Below are 21,256 nucleotides of genomic sequence, written 5' to 3'. Positions count from 1 at the left end.
CGTGCCTTTCAGTTCCGCGCGGAGGGGTTTCCTGTACGGGCTGCTCCTGCACACTCTCAACTTTGCCATCCTCGTCTGCCGTCCGGACACGCCATGGCGTACCACCTTGCCGTCTGGAGGAGGCGCGGGTCCCCGAGGAGGGCACTCTACGCGGGAGTCCTCCCACTATTTATCGGGGACTTGGCCTGGAGGGTGGTGCACGGAGCAGTGCCGTGCAATAAATTTTTAAGCCGGTTCACGGGCTCCCTGGCCGCCTGCAATTTCTGCGGTCTGGAAGAGTCCGTGTTCCATGTTTTTATCGAATGCACGAGGTTGCAGCCCCTGTTTTATTATTTAAAGGGGCTGCTCCTGAAATTCTGGCTGCACTTCAGTCCCACACTCCTGATCTTTGGGCACCCTGTGCGGAGGGGAGCGGGTAGGTCCGAGGGCCTCCTCGTAGGACTGCTCCTGGGCACGGCCAAGGGTGCCATCAGCCGGTCCAGGCAGCAGGCGGTCGAGGGGGCCGTTCAACCTGACTGCCTGCCTCTCTTCCGCTCTTACATCCGGTCCAGGGTGTCCTTGGAGATGCAGCACGCGGTGTCCACCGGTACACTCGCGGCCTTCCGCGAGAGGTGGGCACCGGAGGGACTGGAGTGCATCATCACGCCCGGCAACCAAATTTAATTTGATTTTATGTTTTAAAGTTTAATTTGTTTTAATTGCCGGTGTTTTTAGTGTCCCCGTCCCCTTTTATAGGGGGTACTGGGGGAAAAAATATGATTTTAGTGCCCCCAAAAAAACACAAAAAAACCCCCAAAAAAACACGAAAAAAAAGGGCCTTGAAAATGTTTGGTGTGTCCCCCAGATCGGGGGGACACGATTTAATGTTTTAGTTTCCTCCCAAAAAGAGTTCTGTGGACTTGCACTCCAAGGGCCCTTTATTCCTGTACATTTTTCAGTGTCGTATCATTTGATGCATACTGCCTTGCCTTGTTAGACCTCCCTGCAGTGGGGCTATCAAGCTCTGTTATAATTAAATAGAAACATAGAAACATAGAAAATAGGTGCAGGAGCAGGCCATTCAGCCCTTCTAGCCTGCACCGCCATTCAATGAGTTCATGGCTGAACATGAAACTTCAGTACCCCCTTCCTGCTTTCTCGCCATAACCCTTGATCCCCCGAGTAGTAAGGACTTCATCTAACTCCCTTTTGAATATATTTAGTGAATTGGCCTCAACTACTTTCTGTGGTAGAGAATTCCACAGGTTCACCACTCTCTGGGTGAAGAAGTTTCTCCTCATCTCGGTCCTAAATGGCTTACCCCTTATCCTCAGACTGTGACCCCTGGTTCTGGACCTCCCCAACATTGGGAACATTCTTTCTGCATCTAACCTGTCTAAACCCGTCAGAATTTTAAACGTTTCTATGAGGTCCCCTCTCATTCTTCTGAACTCCAGTGAATACAAGCCCAATTGATCCAATCTTTCTTGATAGGTCAGTCCCGCCATCCCGGGAATCAGTCTGGTGAACCTTCGCTGCACTCCCTCAATAGCAAGAATGTCCTTCCTCAAGTTAGGAGACCAAAACTGTACACAATACTCCAGGTGTGGCCTCACCAAGGCCCTGTACAACTGTAGCAACACCTCCCTGCCCCTGTATTCAAATCCCCTCGCTATGAAGGCCAACATGCCATTTGCTTTCTTAACCGCCTGCTGTACCTGCATGCCAACCTTCAATGACTGATGTACCATGACACCCAGGTCTCGTTGCACCTTCCCTTTTCCTAATCTGTCACCATTCAGATAATAGTCTGTCTCTCTGTTTTTACCACCAAAGTGGATAACCTCACATTTATCCACATTATACTTCATCTGCCATGCATTTGCCCACTCACCTAACCTATCCAAGTCACTCTGCAGCCTAATAGCATCCTCCTCGCAGCTCACACTGCCACCCAACTTAGTATCATCCGCAAATTTGGAGATACTGCATTTAATCCCCTCGTCTAAATCATTAATGTACAATGTAAACAGCTGGGGCCCCAGCACAGAACCTTGCGGCACTCCACTAGTCACTGCCTGCCATTCTGAAAAGTACCCGTTTACTCCTACTCTTTGCTTCCTGTCTGACAACCAGTTCTCAATCCACGTCAGCACACTACCCCCAATCCCATGTGCTTTAACTTTGCACATTAATCTCTTGTGTGGGACCTTGTCGAAAGCCTTCTGAAAGTCCAAATATACCACATCAACTGGTTCTCCTTTGTCCACTTTACTGGAAACATCCTCAAAAAATTCCAGAAGATTTGTCAAGCATGATTTCCCTTTCACAAATCCATGCTGACTTCGACCTATCATGTCACCATTTTCCAGATGCACTGCTATGACATCCTTAATAATTGATTCCATCATTTTACCCACTACTGAGGTCAGGCTGACCGGTCTATAATTCCCTGTTTTCTCTCTCCCTCCTTTTTTAAAAAGTGGGGTTACATTGGCTACCCTCCACTCCATAGGAACTGATCCAGAGTCAATGGAATGTTGGAAAATGACTGTCAATGCATCCGCTATTTCCAAGGCCACCTCCTTAAGTACTCTAGGATGCAGGCCATCAGGCCCTGGGGATTTATCGGCCTTCAATCCCATCAATTTCCCCAACACAATTTCCCGACTAATAAAGATTTCCCTCAGTTCCTCTTCCTTACTAGACCCTCTGACCCCTTTTATATCCGGAAGGTTGTTTGTATCCTCCTTAGTGAATACCGAACCAAAGTACTTGTTCAATTGATCCGCCATTTCTTTGTTCCCCGTTATGACTTCCCCTGATTCTGACTGCAGGGGACCTACGTTTGTCTTCACCAACCTTTTTCTCTTTACATACCTATAGAAACTTTTGCAATCCGCCTTAATGTTCCCTGCAAGCTTCTTCTCGTACTCCATTTTCCCTGTCCTAATCAAACCCTTTGTCCTCCTCTGCTGAGTTCTAAATTTCTCCCAGTCCCCAGGTTCGCTGCTATTTCTGGCCAATTTGTATGCCACTTCCTTGGCTTTAATACTATCCCTGATTTCCCTAGATAGCCACGGTTGAGCCACCTTCCCCTTTTTATTTTTACGCCAGACAGGAATGTACAATTGTTGTACTTCATCCATGCGGTCTCTAAATGTCTGCCATTGCCCATCCACAGTCAACCCCCTAAGTATCATTCGCCAATCTATCCTAGCCAATTCACGCCTCATACCTTCAAAGTTACCCTTCTTTAAGTTCTGGACCATGGTCTCTGAAATTACTGTTTCATTCTCCATCCTAATGCAGAATTCCACCATATTATGGTCACTCTTCCCCAAGGGGCCTCGCACAATGAGATTGCTAATTAATCCTCTCTCATTACACAACACCCAGTCTAAGATGGCCTCCCCCCTAGTTGGTTCCTCAACATATTGGTCTAGAAAACCATCCCTTATGCACTCCAGGAAATCCTCCTCCACCGTATTGCTTCCAGTTTGGCTAGCCCAATCTATGTGCATATTAAAGTCACCCATTATAACTGCTACACCTTTATTGCATGCACCCCTAATTTCCTGTTTGATGCCCTCCCCAACATCCCTACTACTGTTTGGAGGTCTGTACACAACTCCTACTAACGTTTTTTGCCCTTTGGTGTTCTGCAGCTCTACCCATATAGATTCCACATCATCCAAGCTAATGTCTTTCCTAACTATTGCATTAATCTCCTCTTTAACCAGCAATGCTACCCCACCTCCTTTTCCTTTTATTCTATCCTTCCTGAATGTTGAATACCCCTGAATGTTGAGTTCCCAGCCCTGATCATCCTGGAGCCACGTCTCCGTAATCCCAATCACATCATATTTGTTAACATCTATTTGCACAATTAATTCATCCACCTTATTGCGGATACTCCTTGCATTAAGACACAAAGCCTTCAGGCTTGTTTTATTAACACCCTTTGTCCTTTTAGAATTTTGCTGTACAGTGGCCCTTTTTGTTCTTTGCCTTGGGTTTCTCTGCCCTACACTTTTCCTCATCTCCTTTCTGTCTTTTGCTTTTGGCTCCTTTTTGTTTCCCTCTGTCTCCCTGCATTGGTTCCCATCCCCCTGCCATATTAGTTTAAATCCTCCCCAACAGCACTAGCAAACACTCCCCCTAGGACATTGGTTCCAGTTCTGCCCAGGTGCAGACCGTCCGGTTTGTACTGGTCCCACCTCCCCCAGAACCGGTCCCAATGCCCCAGGAATTTGAATCCCTCCCTGCTGCACCACTGCTCAAGCCACGTATTCATCTGCGCTATCCTGCGATTCCTACTCTGACTATCACGTGGCACTGGTAGCAATCCCGAGATTACTACTTTTGAGGTCCTACTTTTTAATTTAGCTCCTAGCTCCTTAAATTCGTTTCGTAGGACCTCATCCCTTTTTTTGCCTATGTCGTTGGTACCAATGTGCACCACGACAACTGGCTGTTCTCCCTCCCATTTCAGAATGTCCTGCACCCGCTCCGAGACATCCTTGACCCTTGCACCAGGGAGGCAACATACCATCCTGGAGTCTCGGTTGCGGCCGCAGAAACGCCTATCTATTCCCCTCACAATTGAATCCCCTATCACTATCGCTCTCCCACTCTTTTTCTTGCCCTCCTGTGCAGCAGAGCCAGCCACGGTGCCATGAACTTGGCTGCTGCTGCCCTCCCCTGATGAGTCATTCCCCTCAACAGTACCCAAAGCGGTGTATCTGTTTTGCAGGGGGATGACCGCAGGGGACCCCTGCACTACCTTCCTTGCTCTACTCTTCCTGTTGGTCTTCCATTCCCTATCTGGCTGTGGACCCTTTCCCTGCGGTAAGACCAACTCACTACACGTGATACTCACGTCATTCTCAGCATCGTGGATGCTCCAGAGTGAATCCACCTTCAGCTCCAATTCCGTAACGTGGTTAAGAATGGATCTCGGAATTAAAACGAGCTGACACAGGCTTTTGTAGTGGTCAACTTTATAATGGTGTTTGAAGGGAAATAACATACCAGAATCATTAATTGTTACAAGCTGTGTAGCCTGAGGACAATTACAGGAGGCCCAACTGTTGAACCACAGGAAACCCAGAGGGGCAGATAAACAGGGCAAGGGGTCAAAAGTGACACAATGGAAAAACTCCATCTGGTCAAGGCAAGAGAGATAAGATAACATTCCAATGTGCCAATGAACTTTTGGGACACAGTGAGGTTTATGGAAAAGTACTGGAGATAGGCGTGGTCAGGATTGTACCTTTACTTTGAGTGACAAGGGTTTTGACCAAATCAATGTATGTCTCATGTATTGAATATCCGGCCATTATAGGCTGAGGAATTGTATAAAAACCCTGTGTTTTCTTTGTTCAGAGAGAGCATGTGAGGACAACTCAGCAACAGATTGACTGCAGACCTGACTCTCCCTTGAAAGAAATGAAAGACGACTTGAATCTTAGACTCCAGACCTGGTGTTGAGTGTTAATTTTAAATACTGCACTACAATTGGCGCTGCGAACAGGATCTCAAATGGACGGCGGACACCGGCTGATCGAAGCCATGTCAAAGGTGTGAGTATGCTTTAATTACCACGCACAGTTAGGACAAGGGCAGAAATCTGTCTGGTGTCAGCTGCCTGAAAGATCTGAATCTGCAGGTCTGGCTGAGACTTCAAGTAGTCAGCGGAAGATCTCAGGTGAAACAATTGTGATCGGTTATACAGAAGTGTGTCTGTGTAACGTTGCGATTGATAATTGATAAGGTTGCAAGTAACGGTCTCACTCGTGAGGAGTAAGTAAGTAATATAGAAACATAGAAAATAGGTGCAGGAATAGGCCATTCGGCCCTTCGAGCCTGCACCACCATTCAATATGATCATGGCTGATCATGCAACTTCAATACCCCATTCCTGCTTTCTCTCCATAACCCTTGATCCCTTTAGCCGTAACGGCCGCATCTAACTCCCTTTAAATATATCTAACGAACTGGCCTCAACAACTTTCTGTGGTAGAGAATTCCACAGGTTCACAATTCTCTGAGTGAAGAAGTTTATCCTCATCTCGGTCCTAAATGGTTTACCCCTTATCCTTAGACTGTGACCCCTGGTTCCCAACATTGGGAACATTCTTACTGCATCTAACCTGTCCAATCCCATCAGAATTTTATATGTTTCTATGAGATCCCCTCTCATTCTTCTAAATTCCAGTGAATATCAGCCGAGGGACATACCGCTGACAACCAATAGGTTGCAAGTATTGGTCTCACTCAGGGTGAGTAAGTAAGGGACGTACCGCTGACAACCTATAGCCTTGGGAAGTGAGAAACTCGAGTGGGGACCAGGGGTCCCTGACACGGTACCTAGCAGACAAAAATCGAAAACTAATTGAAATGATTAAACAAAATTGGAAACCAGACGACCCACCCGCTGAACAAAGAAAATGGTGGGAGTCGGAAAAGAAACAAAAGGAGGAGAAAGCCCTGGTTTTAGTCACTCGCCGTATTATGAATGAAGTAAATGGACTGAACTATTGACGGAGAAAGTGAGGAAATAAACTGACAGTAGATGTGATGATCACAGCATCCATCAGGACACACAAAAAGGAACAACTGCCAGCAGCCCCCATCAGTGAGAGAGAGTGGGACGGGGGAAGGACACTCGGAGTCTGTTCTAACTGCAACACACTGACAAATGTGGTGGAAATGTAGAGAGAGAGAGGCTCTTTGTAATGCAAGAAATGAGGGGTCGAAGTTAGTTGCTACGGCGACTGTTTTTAAATAAAAAAAGCAGGAAGCAATTCTAAAAGGAGATGTTCAGTGGGAATCCAAACCATGAATTGTAGGCATTTAGCAGCAAAAAGTGCTAAAATCTACAGGGCAACAGATTACGGTGCAGATTATAAAACAAACATTAAATGGTACGACACTGAAAAGTGTAGAGAAACAAAGGGACCTTGGAGTGTAGACCCCGACCCCTGAAGCTAGCAGGCTAGGTAGATAAGGTGGTTAAGAAGGTGTATGGAATACTTGCCTTTATTAGTCACAGCATGGAATACAGGAGCAGAGACATCATGCTTGAACTGTAGAAAACTCGAGTTGGGTCACCACATTACAGGAAAGATGGGATTGCACTGGAAAGAGTGCAGAGGAGATTTACAAGAATGTTGCCTGGACTGGAGAATTTTGGCTGTGTGGAAAGATTAGAGATGCTGGGTCTCTTTTCTTTGGAATAGAGGAGGCCTGAGGGGAGACTTTATTGAGGTGTATAAAATTAGGTGGGGCCTGAATAGAGCGAGAGGAAGGTCCTGTGTCCCTTGGCGGAGAGGTCAACAACCAGGGGGCATGGGTTTAAAGTAATTGAAGGAGGTTTAGAGGAGATATGATAGGGATCAGAAAATGAAAATTGATTTAAGGAATAATGGATAAATAGTTATACTGAATCAAAAGGAGAAAAGGGAAGATCATGTTTCTTTCTTACTGTTCTCGTGTTTTTCTTTGATGTTTCAGTAAAGTTTTAGGAAAACATGTGCGACTCTTCCTTTGTTTGGCTGTGGCTCCTCCCCCTTTTCCAAGTGACATTGGGAAGTTTAATATTGGAGTTACTGAGGTTAATTAACCTATTAAAAACCAGACTTTTATTATGGCCATGATGTAAATTGTGTCGAGAGTCTTTAGTTCTGGACATAAGGCATTTCACATTAATAATTGGTATAGTTTTTTAAATTCTGACCAATGTGTAACTGGGGAGAAAAGGATGAAATACTATTTTGTGCAAAGTTGTTTTTCTGAATGTTTATTTTGAGAATAAAAACACAGAGACTTTACAAAAGTAAACTGGAGAGTTTAAACTGAAAAAGGCTGCAGGCTGAAGTCGACATGGATTGATGGTGTCTGTGTTTGTCAGCTTTCGAAACAAAGGAAGTTAACTCTTTCACGGGCAGCTGTGAACTCTGTTTTAACTCAGTGGGTGATACCTTTTGAATATTGGAAATCTTCTTAATTTGAAGAGAATCACCAGAGATTCTGTTTCTTTTGTTTTAAGTAGGTGACCATTGGGAAGAAGCGATTGTTGTTTAAAGGGGTTAGTGGATTGTGCCTGAGGGGTCAGGAGGGCACACCAGAGTAAATCTCAGAAGTGGGATTCGTCCTCTCCAGGGGAATGAGGAAGAAGGGGTGCCTAATGGGATACCCCACCTAATCAGGTGCAGTATGATCCAAAGGGAAGTGGACAGGACACGGGAGCTGGAAAAATCTCCTCAGGTCCCAGATTTGGAACTACCTCCTGTCCACAGACATACCTCGCAAACCTCGCCAATCTCACAGAGTAGTAAGAGACATATCGTGAATGGTAGAAGTAGGGACGACCGAGGATATAGGATAGGGGTACATTTACAGTGGCATGGTAATCATACCACTGTAACGGCCCATTATATCAAGGGGTGCAAGGACGGGAGCGCGGTTGTACAAGGAGTAATTTTTTTAAAAAATGGCTCCTTCTGCAATGAATAAACAGATTTGTGGGAAAAGCGAATTGTTTGTCATAAACACATCCCAGGGAAACAAATGGGCTAATGGTAATCTCAACTCGGGTATATTGTACCATGATGTGCATCACAAAGTGCTACCTGTAATAGTGAATCTGACCAAACTGGGACGACCTGGGTGTTGCAAGCCTAAAACAGCACGGCTACATGGGCGACTGAGCAAGGGAGTTTGGCAGAGGACCAGTACAACCTGCACGGAGTTCAGGGAGAGTGATGGGCTTGATCATACCTTGATAAGAATGATGCCGAGACTATTGGGGAGATTCATAACAGAAGGCAGTGAGGCCTGATTAATGTGTTGCAGCTGGTTTGATGCTAAAAAGGGGGTAAACCAGATTATAGAGGGGGAACAAATCACCTTTAATGAAAAATAAAAATAAAAAAGGGAAGGTGGCTCAACCGTGGCTATCAAGGGAAATCAGGGATAGTATTAAAGCCAAGGAAGTGGCATACAAATTGGCCAGAAATAGCAGCGAACCTGGGGACTGGGAGAAATTTAGAACTCAGCAGAGGAGGACAAAGGGTTTGATTAGGGCAGGGAAAATGGAGTACGAGAAGAAGCTTGCAGGGAACATTAAGACGGATTGCAAAAGTTTCTATAGGTATGTAAAGAGAAAAAGGTTAGTAAAGACAAACGTAGGTCCCCTGCAGTCAAAATCAGGGGAAGTCATAACGGGGAACAAAGAAATGGCAGACCAATTGAACAAGTACTTTGGTTCAGTATTCACTAAGGGGGACACAAACAACCTTCCGGATATAAAAGTGGTCAGAGGGTCTATTAAGGAGGAGGAACTGAGGGAAATCCTTATTAGCCGGGAAATTGTGTTGGGGAAATTGATGGGATTGAAGGCCGATAAATCCCCAGGGCCTGATGGACTGCATCCCAGAGTACTTAAGGAGGTGGCCTTGGAAATAGCGGATGCATTGACAGTCATTTTCCAACATTCCATTGACTCTGGATCAGTTCCTATGGAGTGGAGGGTAGCCAATGTAACCCCACTTTTTAAAAAAGGAGGGAGAGAGAAAGCAGGGAATTATAGACCGGTCAGCCTGACCTCAGTCGTGGGTAAAATGATGGAATCAATTATTAAGGATGTCATAGCAGCGCATTTGGAAAATGGTGACATGATAGGTCCAAGTCAGCATGGATTTGTGAAAGGGAGATCATGCTTGACAAATCTTCTGGAATTTTTTGAGGATGTTTCCAATAAAGTGGACAAAGGAGAACCAGTTGATGTGGTATATTTGGACTTTCAGAAGGCTTTCGATAAGGTCCCACACAGGAGATTAATGTGCAAAGTTAAAGCACATGGGATTGGGGGTAGTGTGCTGACGTGGATTGAGAACTGGTTGTCAGACAGGAAGCAAAGAGTAGAGGTAAATGGGTACTTTTCAGAATGGCAGGCAGTGACTAGTGGGGTACCGCAAGGTTCTGTGCTGGGGCCCCAGCTGTTTACATTGTACATTAATGATTTAGACGAGGGGATTAAATGTAGTATCTCCAAATTTGCGGATGACACTAAGTTGGGTGGCAGTGTGAGCTGCGAGGAGGATGCTATGAGGCTGCAGAGTGACTTGGATAGGTTAGGTGAGTGGGCAAATGCGTGGCAGATGAAGTATAATGTGGATAAATGTGAGGTTATCCACTTTGGTGGTAAAAACAGAGAGACAGACTATTATCTGAATGGTGACAGATTAGGAAAAGGGAAGGTGCAAAGAGACCTGGGTGTCATGGTACATCAGTCATTGAAGGTTGGCATGCAGGTACAGCAGGCGGTTAAGAAAGCAAATGGCATGTTGGCCTTCATAGCGAGGGGATTTGAGTACAGGGGCAGGGAGGTGTTGCTACAGTTGTACAGGGCCTTGGTGAGGCCACACCTGGAGTATTGTGTACAGTTTTGGTCTCCTAACTTGAGGAAGGACATTCTTGCTATTGAGGGAGTGCAGCGAAGATTCACCAGACTGATTCCCGGGATGGTGGGACTGACCTATCAAGAAAGACTGGATCAACTGGGCTTGTATTCACTGGAGTTCAGAAGAGTGAGAGGGGACCTCATAGAAACGTTTAAAATTCTGACGGGTTTGGACAGGTTGGATGCAGGAAGAATGTTCCCAATGTTGGGGAAGCCCAGAACCAGGGGTCACAGTCTAAGGATAAGGGGTAAGCCATTTAGGACCGAGATAAGGAGAAACTTCTTCACCCAGAGAGTGGTGAACCTGTGGAATTCTCTACCACAGGAAGTAGTTGAGGCCAATTCACTAAATATATTCAAAAGGGAGTTAGATGAAGTCCTTACTACTCCGGGGATCAAGGGGTATGGCGTGAAAGCAGGAAGTGGGTACTGAAGTTTCATGTTCAGCCATGAACTCATTGAATGGCGGTGCAGGCTAGAAGGGCTGAATGGCCTGCTCCTGCACCTATTTTCTATGTTTCTATGTTTTAAACGGCTCGAAGTAATGTATGGATCTTGGTTAGTGGAACAAGCTCAGCATATTCCAGAGGGAAAGCTCTCTTTCTGGGTAACTGATCGAGATCTAGGGCAATGCCCACTTATCAACGGACTAAGACTCTGTGCCAAGTCAGAAGGTTGGTACAAGTGTACCCGGTGGCACGAGTGTAATTTACAGGAACAGAATGACATCACCCTGTTACAGATAGTAGGGTATTACACAAGCATGCCGGAGAAAATTTAGTCGGATACAATGAACACTGGAAATTAACCCGGATGGATGGGATAACATGGAATTGCACCATGAAGCTAATTGCGGGACAGCATTTTCCTGTACGATCTGTATAAAGAGGGAAGGGTGAATATTGTGTCAGCACCATACACTGGGAATACCAGTACGGTACCAACCTGACTTGTCCCATTGCGACAGGAACCTTTTGTATTACCCCAGTCCAAACTGTGAAACTTGGGGCGCGGGGTTCATTAAGTAATTATTTGCGTAGGCAATAAATATCACTGAGAAAGGAGTTAAAAGTGTAACTGCCAAAGGGAAGATATAATGAATTTGGATAGTTAATTGGGACAATTGAGGACCAAGTACAATGGGCATTAAGCGAAATGGGGAACAGAGGGTCACAACGGTTAGATGCTGAGGTGATACTTACAGTACATATGATCGAGATAGTCCGACAATGAACCACGAGACTGTGTGTGGTTTTTATGTTACCTATTGTCTAACAACAACCGACACACACTATCGGTATGCGACGAGGGTGGCAACTGTTAACACATTTCACATAGCCAGTATAGACCAAGAAGTTCAAGACTTAGCCCAACGTTTGAGAACCCTTTTACTAAAGGGAAACGATCGGACTTTGCAGTTGTCAGAAATCAGGGACGAGGTCACCAGACAAATGCTGCAAATCGAGGAAATCCGAGAGCCTCATGCCCAAACTATCAATAAGATAAGTGTGTGACTAAATGATCTAACCCAAGAAACACATAAAGAACTTGTGTATGCAATGTACATAGAAACATAGAAAATAGGTGCAAGAATAGGCCATTCGGCCCTTCGAGCCTGCACCACCATTCAATATGATCATGGCTGATCAGGTAACTTCAGTACCCCATTCCTGCTTTCTCTCCATACCCCTTGATTCCTTCAGCCGTAAGGGCCACATCTAACTCCCCTTTGAATATATCTAACGAACTGGCCTCAAGAACTTTCTGTGGTAGAGAATTCCACATGCCCACAATTCTTTGAGTGAAGAAGTTTCTCCTCATCTCAGTCCTAAATGGCTTATCCCTTATCCTTAGACTGTGACCCCAGGTTCTGGACTTCCCCAAAACTGGGAACATTCTTCCTGCATCGAACCTGTCCAATCCCGTCAGAATATTATATGTTTCTATGAGATCCCCTCTCATTCTTCTAAATTCCAGTGAATATAAGCCTAGTCGATCCAGTCTTTCTTTACATGTCAGTCCTGCCATCCCAGGAATCAGTCTGGTGAACCTTCGCTGCACTCCTTCAATAGCAAGAACATCCTTCCTCAGATTAGGAGACCCAAACTGTACACAATATTCAAGGTGTGGTCTCACCAAGGCCCTGTACAACTGCAGTAAGACCTCCTTGATCCTATACTCAAATCCTCTCGCTATGAAGGCCAACATGCTATTTGCCTTCTTCACTGCCTGCTGTACCTGCATGCCAACTTTCAATGACTGATGTACCATGACACACAGGTCTCGTTGCACCTCCCCTTTTACTAATCTGTCACCATTCAGATAATATTCTGCCTTCCTGTTTTTGCCACCAAAGTGGATAACCTCACATTTATCTACACTATACTGCATCTGCCATACATTTGCCCACTCACCTAACCTGCCCAAGTCACCCTGCAGCCTCTTAGCATTCTCCTCACAACTCACACTGCCACCCAGCTTAGTGTCATCTGCAAACTTGGAGATATTACACTCAATTCCTTCATCTAAATCATTAATGTATATTGTAAATAGCTGGGGGCCCAGCACTGAACCTTGCGGTACCCCACTAGTCACTGCCTGCCATTCTGAAAAGGACCCGTTTATTCCTACTCGTTGCTTCCTGTCTGCCAACCAGTTCTCTATCCACATTATCCCCAATACAATGTGCTTTAATTTTGCACACTAATCTCTTGTGTGGGACCTTGTCAAAAGCCTTTTCAAAGTCCAAATACACCACATCTACTGGTTCTCCCTTGTCCACTCTACTAGTTACATCCTCAAAAAATTCTAGAAGATTTGTCAAGCATGATTTCCCTTTCATAAATCCTCGCTGACTTGGACCGATCCTGTCACTGCTTACCAAATGCACTGCTATTACGTCTTTAATAATTGATTCCAACATCTTCGCCACTACCGATGTCAGGCTAACTGGTCTATAATTCCCTGTTTTCTCTGTCCCTCCTTTTTTAAAAAGTGGGGTTACATTAGCTACCCTCCAATCCATAGGAACTGATCCAGGCTGAAAGAATGTTGGAAAATGACCACCAATGCATCCACTATTTCTACGGCCACTTCCTTAAGTACTCTGGGATGTAGACTATCAGGCCCTGGGGATTTATCGGCCTTCAATCCCATCAATTTCCCAAACACAATTTCCTGACTAGTAAGGATTTCCTTCAGTCCCTCCTTCTCGCTAGACCCTCGGTCCCTTAGTATTTCCGGAAGGTTATTTGTGACTTTCTTAGTGAAGACAGAACCAAAGTATTTGTTCAATTGGTCTGCCATTTCTTTGTTCCCCATTATAAATTCACCTGATTCCGATTTGTCTTCACTAATCTTTTTCTCTTCACATATCTATCAAAGCTTTTGCAGTCAGTTTTTATGTTCCCTGCAAGCTTACTCTCATATTCTATTTTCCCCCTCCTAATTAAACCCTTTGTCCTCCTCTGCTCAATTATAAATTTCTCCCAGTCCTCAGGTTTGCTGCTTTTTCTGGCCAATTTATATGCCTCTTCCTTGGATTTAACACTATCCCTAATTTCCCTCGTTAGCCACGGTTCAGCCAACTTCCCTGTTTTATTTTTACACCAGACAGGGATGTACAATTGTTGAAGTCATCCATGTGATCTTTAAATGTCTGCCATTGTCTATCCACCATTAAGTATCATTCGCCAGTCTATCCTAGCCAATTCACGTCTCATACCATCGAAGTTACCTTTCTTTAAGTTCAGGACCCTAGTCTCTCAATTAACTGTGTCACTCTCCATCTTAATGAAGAATCTTACCATATTATGGTCACTCTTCCCCAAGGGGCCTCGCACAACAAGATTGCCAATTGATCCTCTCTCATTACACAAGACCCAGTCTAGGATGGCTTGCTCTCTAGTTGGTTCCTCGACATATTATTCTGGAAAACTATCCCTTATACACTTCAGGAAATCCTCCTCCACCATATTGCTACCAGTTTGGTTAGCCCAATCGATATGTAGATTTAAAGTCACCCATGTTAACTGCTGTACCTTTATTGCACGCATCCCTAATTTCCTGTTGGATGCCATCCCCAACCTCACTACCACTGTTTGGTGGTCTGTACACAACTCCCACTAGCGTTTTCTGCCCGTTAGCTCTACCCATACAGATTCCACATCATCCAAGCTAATGACCTTCCTTACTATTGCGTTAATCTCCTCCTTAACCAGCAACGCCACCCCACCTCCTTTTCCTTTCTGTCTATCCTTCCTGAATATTGAATACCCCTGGATGTTGAGTTCCCAGCCTTGGTCACCCGGAAGCCATGTCTTCGTAATGCCAATTACATCATATCCGTTAACGGCTATCTGCGCAGTTATTTCATCCAGCTTATTACGAATGCTCCTCGCATTGAGACACAGAGCCTTCAGGCTTGCTTTTTAAACAATCTTTGTCCTTTTAGAAATATGTTGTAATATGGCCCTTTTTGATTTTTGCCTTTGACTTCTCTGCCCTCCATCTTTCCTTATCTCCTTTCTACCTTTTGCTTCTGCCCCCATTTTACTTCCCTCTATCTCCCTGCATAGATTCCCATCCCCCTGCCGTATTAGTTTAACCCCTCCCCAACAGCACCAGCAAACATTCCCCGAGGACATTGGTTCCGGTCCTGCCCAGGTGCAGACCGTCCAGTTTGTACTGGTCCCACCTCCCCCAGAACCGGTTCCAATGTCCCAGGAATTTGAATCCCTCCCTCTTGCACCATTCCTCAAGCCACGTATTCATCATAACTATTCTGTTATTTCTACTCTGACTAGCACGTGGCACTGGCAGCAATCCTGAGATTACTACCTTTGCGGTCCTACTTTTTAATTTAACTCCTAGCTCCCTAAATTCAGCTTGTAGGACCTCATCCCGTTTTTTACCTATATCGTTGGTACCTATATGCACCACGACAACTGGCTGTTCACCCTCCCCTTCCAAAATGCCCTGCAGCTGCTCCGAGACATCCTTGACCCTTGCACCAGGGAGGCAACATACCATCCTGCAGTGTCGATTGCGGCCACAGAAACACCTATCTATTTCCCTTACAATAGAATCCCCGACCACAATAGCTCTCCCACTCCTTTTCCTGCCCTCCTGTGCAGCAGAGCCGCCCATGGTGCCATGAACTTGGCTGCTGCTGCTGCCCTGATGAGTCATCTTCCCCAACAGTATCCAAAACGGTGTATCTGTTTTGGAGTGAGATGACCGCAGCAGACTCCTGTACTACCTTCCTACTGCTCTGTCTGGGGTATTCAACGTTTAGGAAGGATAGACAGAAAGGAAAAGGAGGCGGGGTGACGTTGCTGGTTAAAAAGGAAATTAATGCAATAGTAAGGAAAGACATTCGCGTGGATCATGTGGAATCTGTATGGGTGGAGCTACGGAATACCAAAGGGCAGAAAACACTAGTGGGAGTTGTGTACAGACCACCAAACCATAGTAATGAGGATGGGGACAGCATCAAACAAGAAATTAGGGATGCGTGCAATAAAGGTACAGCAGTTATCATGGGCGACTTCAATTTACATATTGACTGGGCTAACCAAACTGGTAGCAATGCGGTGGAGGAGGATTTCCTGGAGTGTATTAGGGATGGTTTTCCAGACCAATGTGTCGAGGAACCAACTAGAGGGCTGGCCATCCTAGACTGGGTGATGTGTAATGAGAAAGGCCTAATTAACAATCTTGTTGTGCGAGGCCCCTTGGGAAAGAGTGACCGTAATATGGTAGAATTCTTTATTAAGGTGGAGAGTGATACTGTTAATTCAGAGACTAGGGTCCTGAACTTGGGGAAAGGTAACTTCGATGGTATGAGACATGAATTGGCTAGAATAGACTGGCGAGTGATACTTAAAGGGTTGATGGTGGATAGGCAATGGCAAACATTTAAAGATCACATGGATGAACTTCAACAATTGTACATCCCTGTCGGGAGTAAAAATAAAACGGAGAAGGTGGCTCAACCGTGGCTAACAAGGGAAATTAGAGATAGTGTTAAATCCAAGGAAGAGACATATAAATTGGCCAGAAAAAGCAGCAAACCTGAGGACTGGGAGAAATTTAGAATCCAGCACAGGAGGACAAAGGGTTTAATTATGAGGGGTAAAATAGAGTATGAGAGAAAGCTTGCTGGGACCATAAAAACTGACTGCAAAAGCTTCTATAGATATGTGAAGAGAAAAAGATTAGTGAAGACAAATGTAGGTGCCTTGCAGTCAGATTCAGGTGAATTTATAATGGGGAACAAAGAAATGGCAGACGGGTCGAACAAATATTTTGGTTCTGTTTTCACGAATGAAGACACAAATAACCTTCTGGAGATACTAGGGGACCGAGGGTCTCGTGAGAAGGAGGAACTGAAGGAAATCCTTATTGTGCGGGAAATGGTGTTCGGGAAATTGATGAGATTGAAGGCCGCTAAATCCCCGGGGCCTGGTAGTCTGCATCCCAGAGTACTTAAGGAAGTGGCCGTAGAAATAGTGGATGCATTGGTGATCATTTTCCAACAGTCTATCGACTCTGGATCACATCCTATGGACTGGAGGGCAGCTAATGTAACACCACTGTTTAAAAAAGGAGCGAGAGAGAAAACAGGTAATTATAGACCGGTTAGCCTGACATCAGTAGTGGGGAAAAAGCTGGAATCAATTATTAAAGATGAAATAACAGCGCATTTGGAAAGCAGTGATAGGATCGGTCCAAGTCAGCATGGATTTATGAAAGGGAAATCATGCTTGACAAATCTTCTGGAATTTTTTGAGGATGTAACTAGCAGAGTGGACAAGGGAGAACCAGTGGATGTGGTGTATTTGGACTTTCAAAAGGCTTTTGACAAGGTCCCACACAAGTGATTGGTGTGCAAAATCAAAGCACATGGTATTGGGGGTAATATACTGACGTGGATAGATGGAGTGCAACGAAGGTTCACCAGACTGATTCCCGGGATGGCAGGACTGACATATGAGGAGAGACTGGATCAACTGGGCCTTTATACACTGGAGTTTAGAAGGATGAGAGGGGATCTCATAGAAACATATAAGATTCTGACGGGACTGGATAGGTTAGATGCGGGAAGAATGTTCCCGATGTTGGGCAAGTCCAGAACCAGGGGACACAGTCTAAAGATAATGGGTAGGCCATTTATGACTGAAATGAGGATAAACTTCTTCACTCAGAGTTGTTAACCTGTGGAATTCCCTGCGGCAGAGAGTTGTTGATGCCAGTTCATTGGATATATTCAAGAGGGATCAAGGGGCATGGAGAGAAAGCAGGAAAGGGGTACTGAGGGAATGATCAGCCATGATCTTATTGAATGGCAGTGCAGGCTCGAAGAGCAGAATGACCTACTCCTGCACCTATTTTCTATGTTTCTAGACTTGACTATTCCAACGCACTCCTGGCTGGCCTCCCACATTCTACCTTATGTTATCCTGAGGTCAGCCAAAACTCAGCAGCCTGTGTCCTAACTTGCACCAAGTCCCGTTCACCCATCACCCCTGTGCTCACTGACCTACACTGGCTCCGTTTTGCAACACCTCAATTTCAAAATTCTCATCCTTGTTTACAAGTCCCTCCATGGCCTCGCCCCTCCCTATCTCTGTTATCTCACTCAGCCTCACATGCCCGCACCTCCCCATATATCTCATCTCCTCAAATTCTGCCCTCCTGAGGATCCCCAATTATAAACACTTCACCATCGGTGGTCCTGCCTCCTGTTGCCGAGGCCCCAAACTCTGAAACTCCCTCACTCTGCAGGTAGGAGGTTTGGAGGGTAAATGTCTTCACCCAGAGGGTGCTGGGGGTCTGGAACTCACTGACTGAAAGGGTGGTTGAGACACAAAGCCTCACCACATTTAAACAGTACCTGGATGTACACTTGAAGTGCCGGAACCCACAGGCTGCGGGCCCAGAGCTGGACAGTGGCATTAGGCTGAATAGCTGTGTGTCGGCCGGCGCGGACACAGGCTGAATGGTCTCCTTCTGTGCTGTAAGTTTCTGTGATTCTAAATCTCTCCGCCTCGGTGTCAAATTATTCTCCATAACATCCTGACAAACACCTTTGGATATTTTACTGTGTTGAAGGCGCGATATAAATCCAGGTGGTGTGTGAGGTGATGACGCGCCTGTTGCCCGGGTTACTGTTGTGAGGTGATGACGCGCCTGTTGCCCGGGTTACTGTTGTGAGGTGATGACGCGCCTGTTGCCCGGGTTACTCCATCTCGTGGACACTGAGTCCCTGAAGCCCCGCCCACTCATTGTTCCTGCCCAAGTTGCCCGCGCTTGCGCCGTGACCCCGCCCTGTGCAAGATGGCGGCCAGTGACCCCGCTGAGCCGGGCCCGTTGTCACCGCGGGGCACACCCGGGGCCTGTGATTCAGCGCCTGAGGCCTACAGCGGGTGTGTGTGAAGCTCCCCGGCCCACCCGCGGGTCCACATCCTCCCCCGCGCCCACAATCTCCGAAGTGTCCGGTCGACTGACGTCTGCCTTCTCCACCCGCGCATGCTCAGTGCGGGAGATCCGGGCTCAGCCCCGCCCCACACAAGCTCCGATTGATTGGAGGACCAAGCGCCCGCTCGGTCCTCCAGTCCCGCCTGCGCTCTTCCTATTGGTCTGGAGCTGCCGTCAATCTCCCGGGCAGTGTGAGCTGAGCATGCGCAGAGCGAGCACTGGAGACGCACGGACGCTGAGAGGAGCTGAGGCTGGAGCCGGACTCTGCACCGGGTGAGAATCAGCGGGGCGCCGGGGAGTTACCGATCGGCAAGTGGGCGGGGAGGCTTCATAAACAACTGGAGTAGGCCGCAAGCCCCGAGTAATAACCCGAAACTCCCGCGTTTGCAGCGGCGGGTTTTTCTCCCGGTAACAGGCCCCGATTCACCGCCATCTTTGTACAGGAGGGCGGGAAGGTTCAGAGTGCAGCCCGCTCGCTTCATGGAGTCACAGCGCGATAAGGGCAATAAAAGCCAGGCAGGTGGACCGAGTTACAATACTGATCAGCCGCGGTCTGTGTCTCAGTCACACTGGGTGGTGCCTGTCAGACATTGTGGAACCCCACCAACAGTTCTTCACTTCAGGATTTATACAAACAAAATACTCTCGGCTTTGGCTCAACTTCAACTTGTGCGTTTATTGAACTTGCCTCATTCCCCAGTACACAACCTCCCTGAGATTCGGCCGGAATAACACAACCCACAGCCCAGACCCCGACACGGGGCGACCTGAAACCTAACCGGAAATATCTCACTTTAAAACCCCTCCGCGATCCGACTGTGATCACAAAACTACTCGGTCAGACTCCCCGACAGTCTGAAACTTACAATCAGCCACACAGCTGGTTCCGGTCTGGATTGTAGAAAAAGGGGCAGTTAAGTGTCTGGGGTGTCCCCCAGATCGGGGGGGGGGCACTCGATCTTATGTTTATTTTGTTCCCCCAAAAAGAGTTGTAGGCCGGGACCAAATTTTAACTTGATTTTATATGTTTTAAAGTTTAATTTGTTTTAATTGCTGGGGTTTTTAGTGTCCCCCTCCCCTTTTATAGGGAGCACTTGTAAAATTTATGATTTTAATGCCCCCCCCCAAAAGAATTTTTTTAAAACACACCCCCCCCCCCCCCCACAAAAAAACAAAATATGAAAAAAGAGGGCAGTTAAAAGTGTCTGGAGTGTCCCCCAGATCGGGGGCGGGGGGGCACTTGATCTAATGTTTATTTCGTGCCCCACCCCCAAAATAGTTGTAGGCCGGGACCAGGTGACCACCCTGCATCCTCCTTCACTGCAGTGCCCTCGCTCCGAAGTGGTCCTCTTTTTATGGGGCTTCATAACCACAGTATCAAACATATTTGCTGCTGTTCCCCTGTCGACGCTTCCGATGGTTAATTACTTCTTGATCATCAGTGTATTCCACCCCCTGGCCCAGACAGGGGCACGATCAGCTCTCCTGCTGTGTAGTACAATGCAAACCTTCCTTGGGAACAGGTCTGGCTCCACAGTTGAGGAATGTGTGAATGTCCCTCTTCCTTCTTGACAGGGACCAGTGAAGGTGTGCATGGCCGGCATCTGGTGCTATTGCCTGTATTGATTAGATCGATGGCAGGTATCCTGTATCATTGTCTCTGATGATGTCGTTCCAGTCTCTCAATGAATTATCGTTTCACTGCAATGTTTGAATGAATCCCTCACTGTATAGACCACCCTCTGGGTGTTTGTACTGAGGTTTGGATTTTATTAACCAGTCCCACCGTCCGTGGGTTTTATATTCCATTCTACAGTCCATTTTACAGTGGGGGGGGGGGACAGATCCTACATGCCTTTACCCACTGATGTATTTGTACTTTCAGAAGGCTTTCAACAAGGTCCCACACAGGAGATTAATGTGCAAAGTTAAAGCACATGGGATTGGGGGTAGTGTGCTGACGTGGATTGAGAACTGGTTGTCAGACAGGAAGCAAAGAGTAGGAGTAAATGGGTACTTTTCAGAATGGCAGGCAGTGACTAGTGGGGTACCGCAAGGTTCTGTGCTGGGGCCCCAGCTGTTTACATTGTACATTAATGATTTAGATGAGGGGTTTAAATGTTGTATCTCCAAATTTGCGGATGACACTAAGTTGGGTGGCAGTGTGAGCTGCGAGATGGATGCTATGAGGCTGCAGAGTGACTTGGATAGGTTAGATGAGTGGGCAAATGCATGGCAGATGCAGTATAATGTGGATAAATGTGAGGTTATCCACTTTGGTGGTAAAAACAGAGAGACAGACTATTATCTGAATGGTGACAGATTAGG

At 46.3% G+C, this 21,256-nt stretch overlaps 1 pseudogene; it reads left to right on the top strand.

Moving 5' to 3' along the window:
- Window positions 1-21,256, top strand: part of LOC139260404 (zinc finger protein 850-like) — a 563,299-nt pseudogene that overhangs the window by 522,205 nt on the left and 19,838 nt on the right.

This window comes from Pristiophorus japonicus, chromosome 3 (genome assembly GCF_044704955.1).
Source record: "Pristiophorus japonicus isolate sPriJap1 chromosome 3, sPriJap1.hap1, whole genome shotgun sequence".
In the NCBI taxonomy this organism is placed as follows: domain Eukaryota; kingdom Metazoa; phylum Chordata; class Chondrichthyes; family Pristiophoridae; genus Pristiophorus; species Pristiophorus japonicus.
Note: the sequence above shows the minus strand (reverse complement) of the source record. Positions and strands in the feature narration are given on the sequence as shown.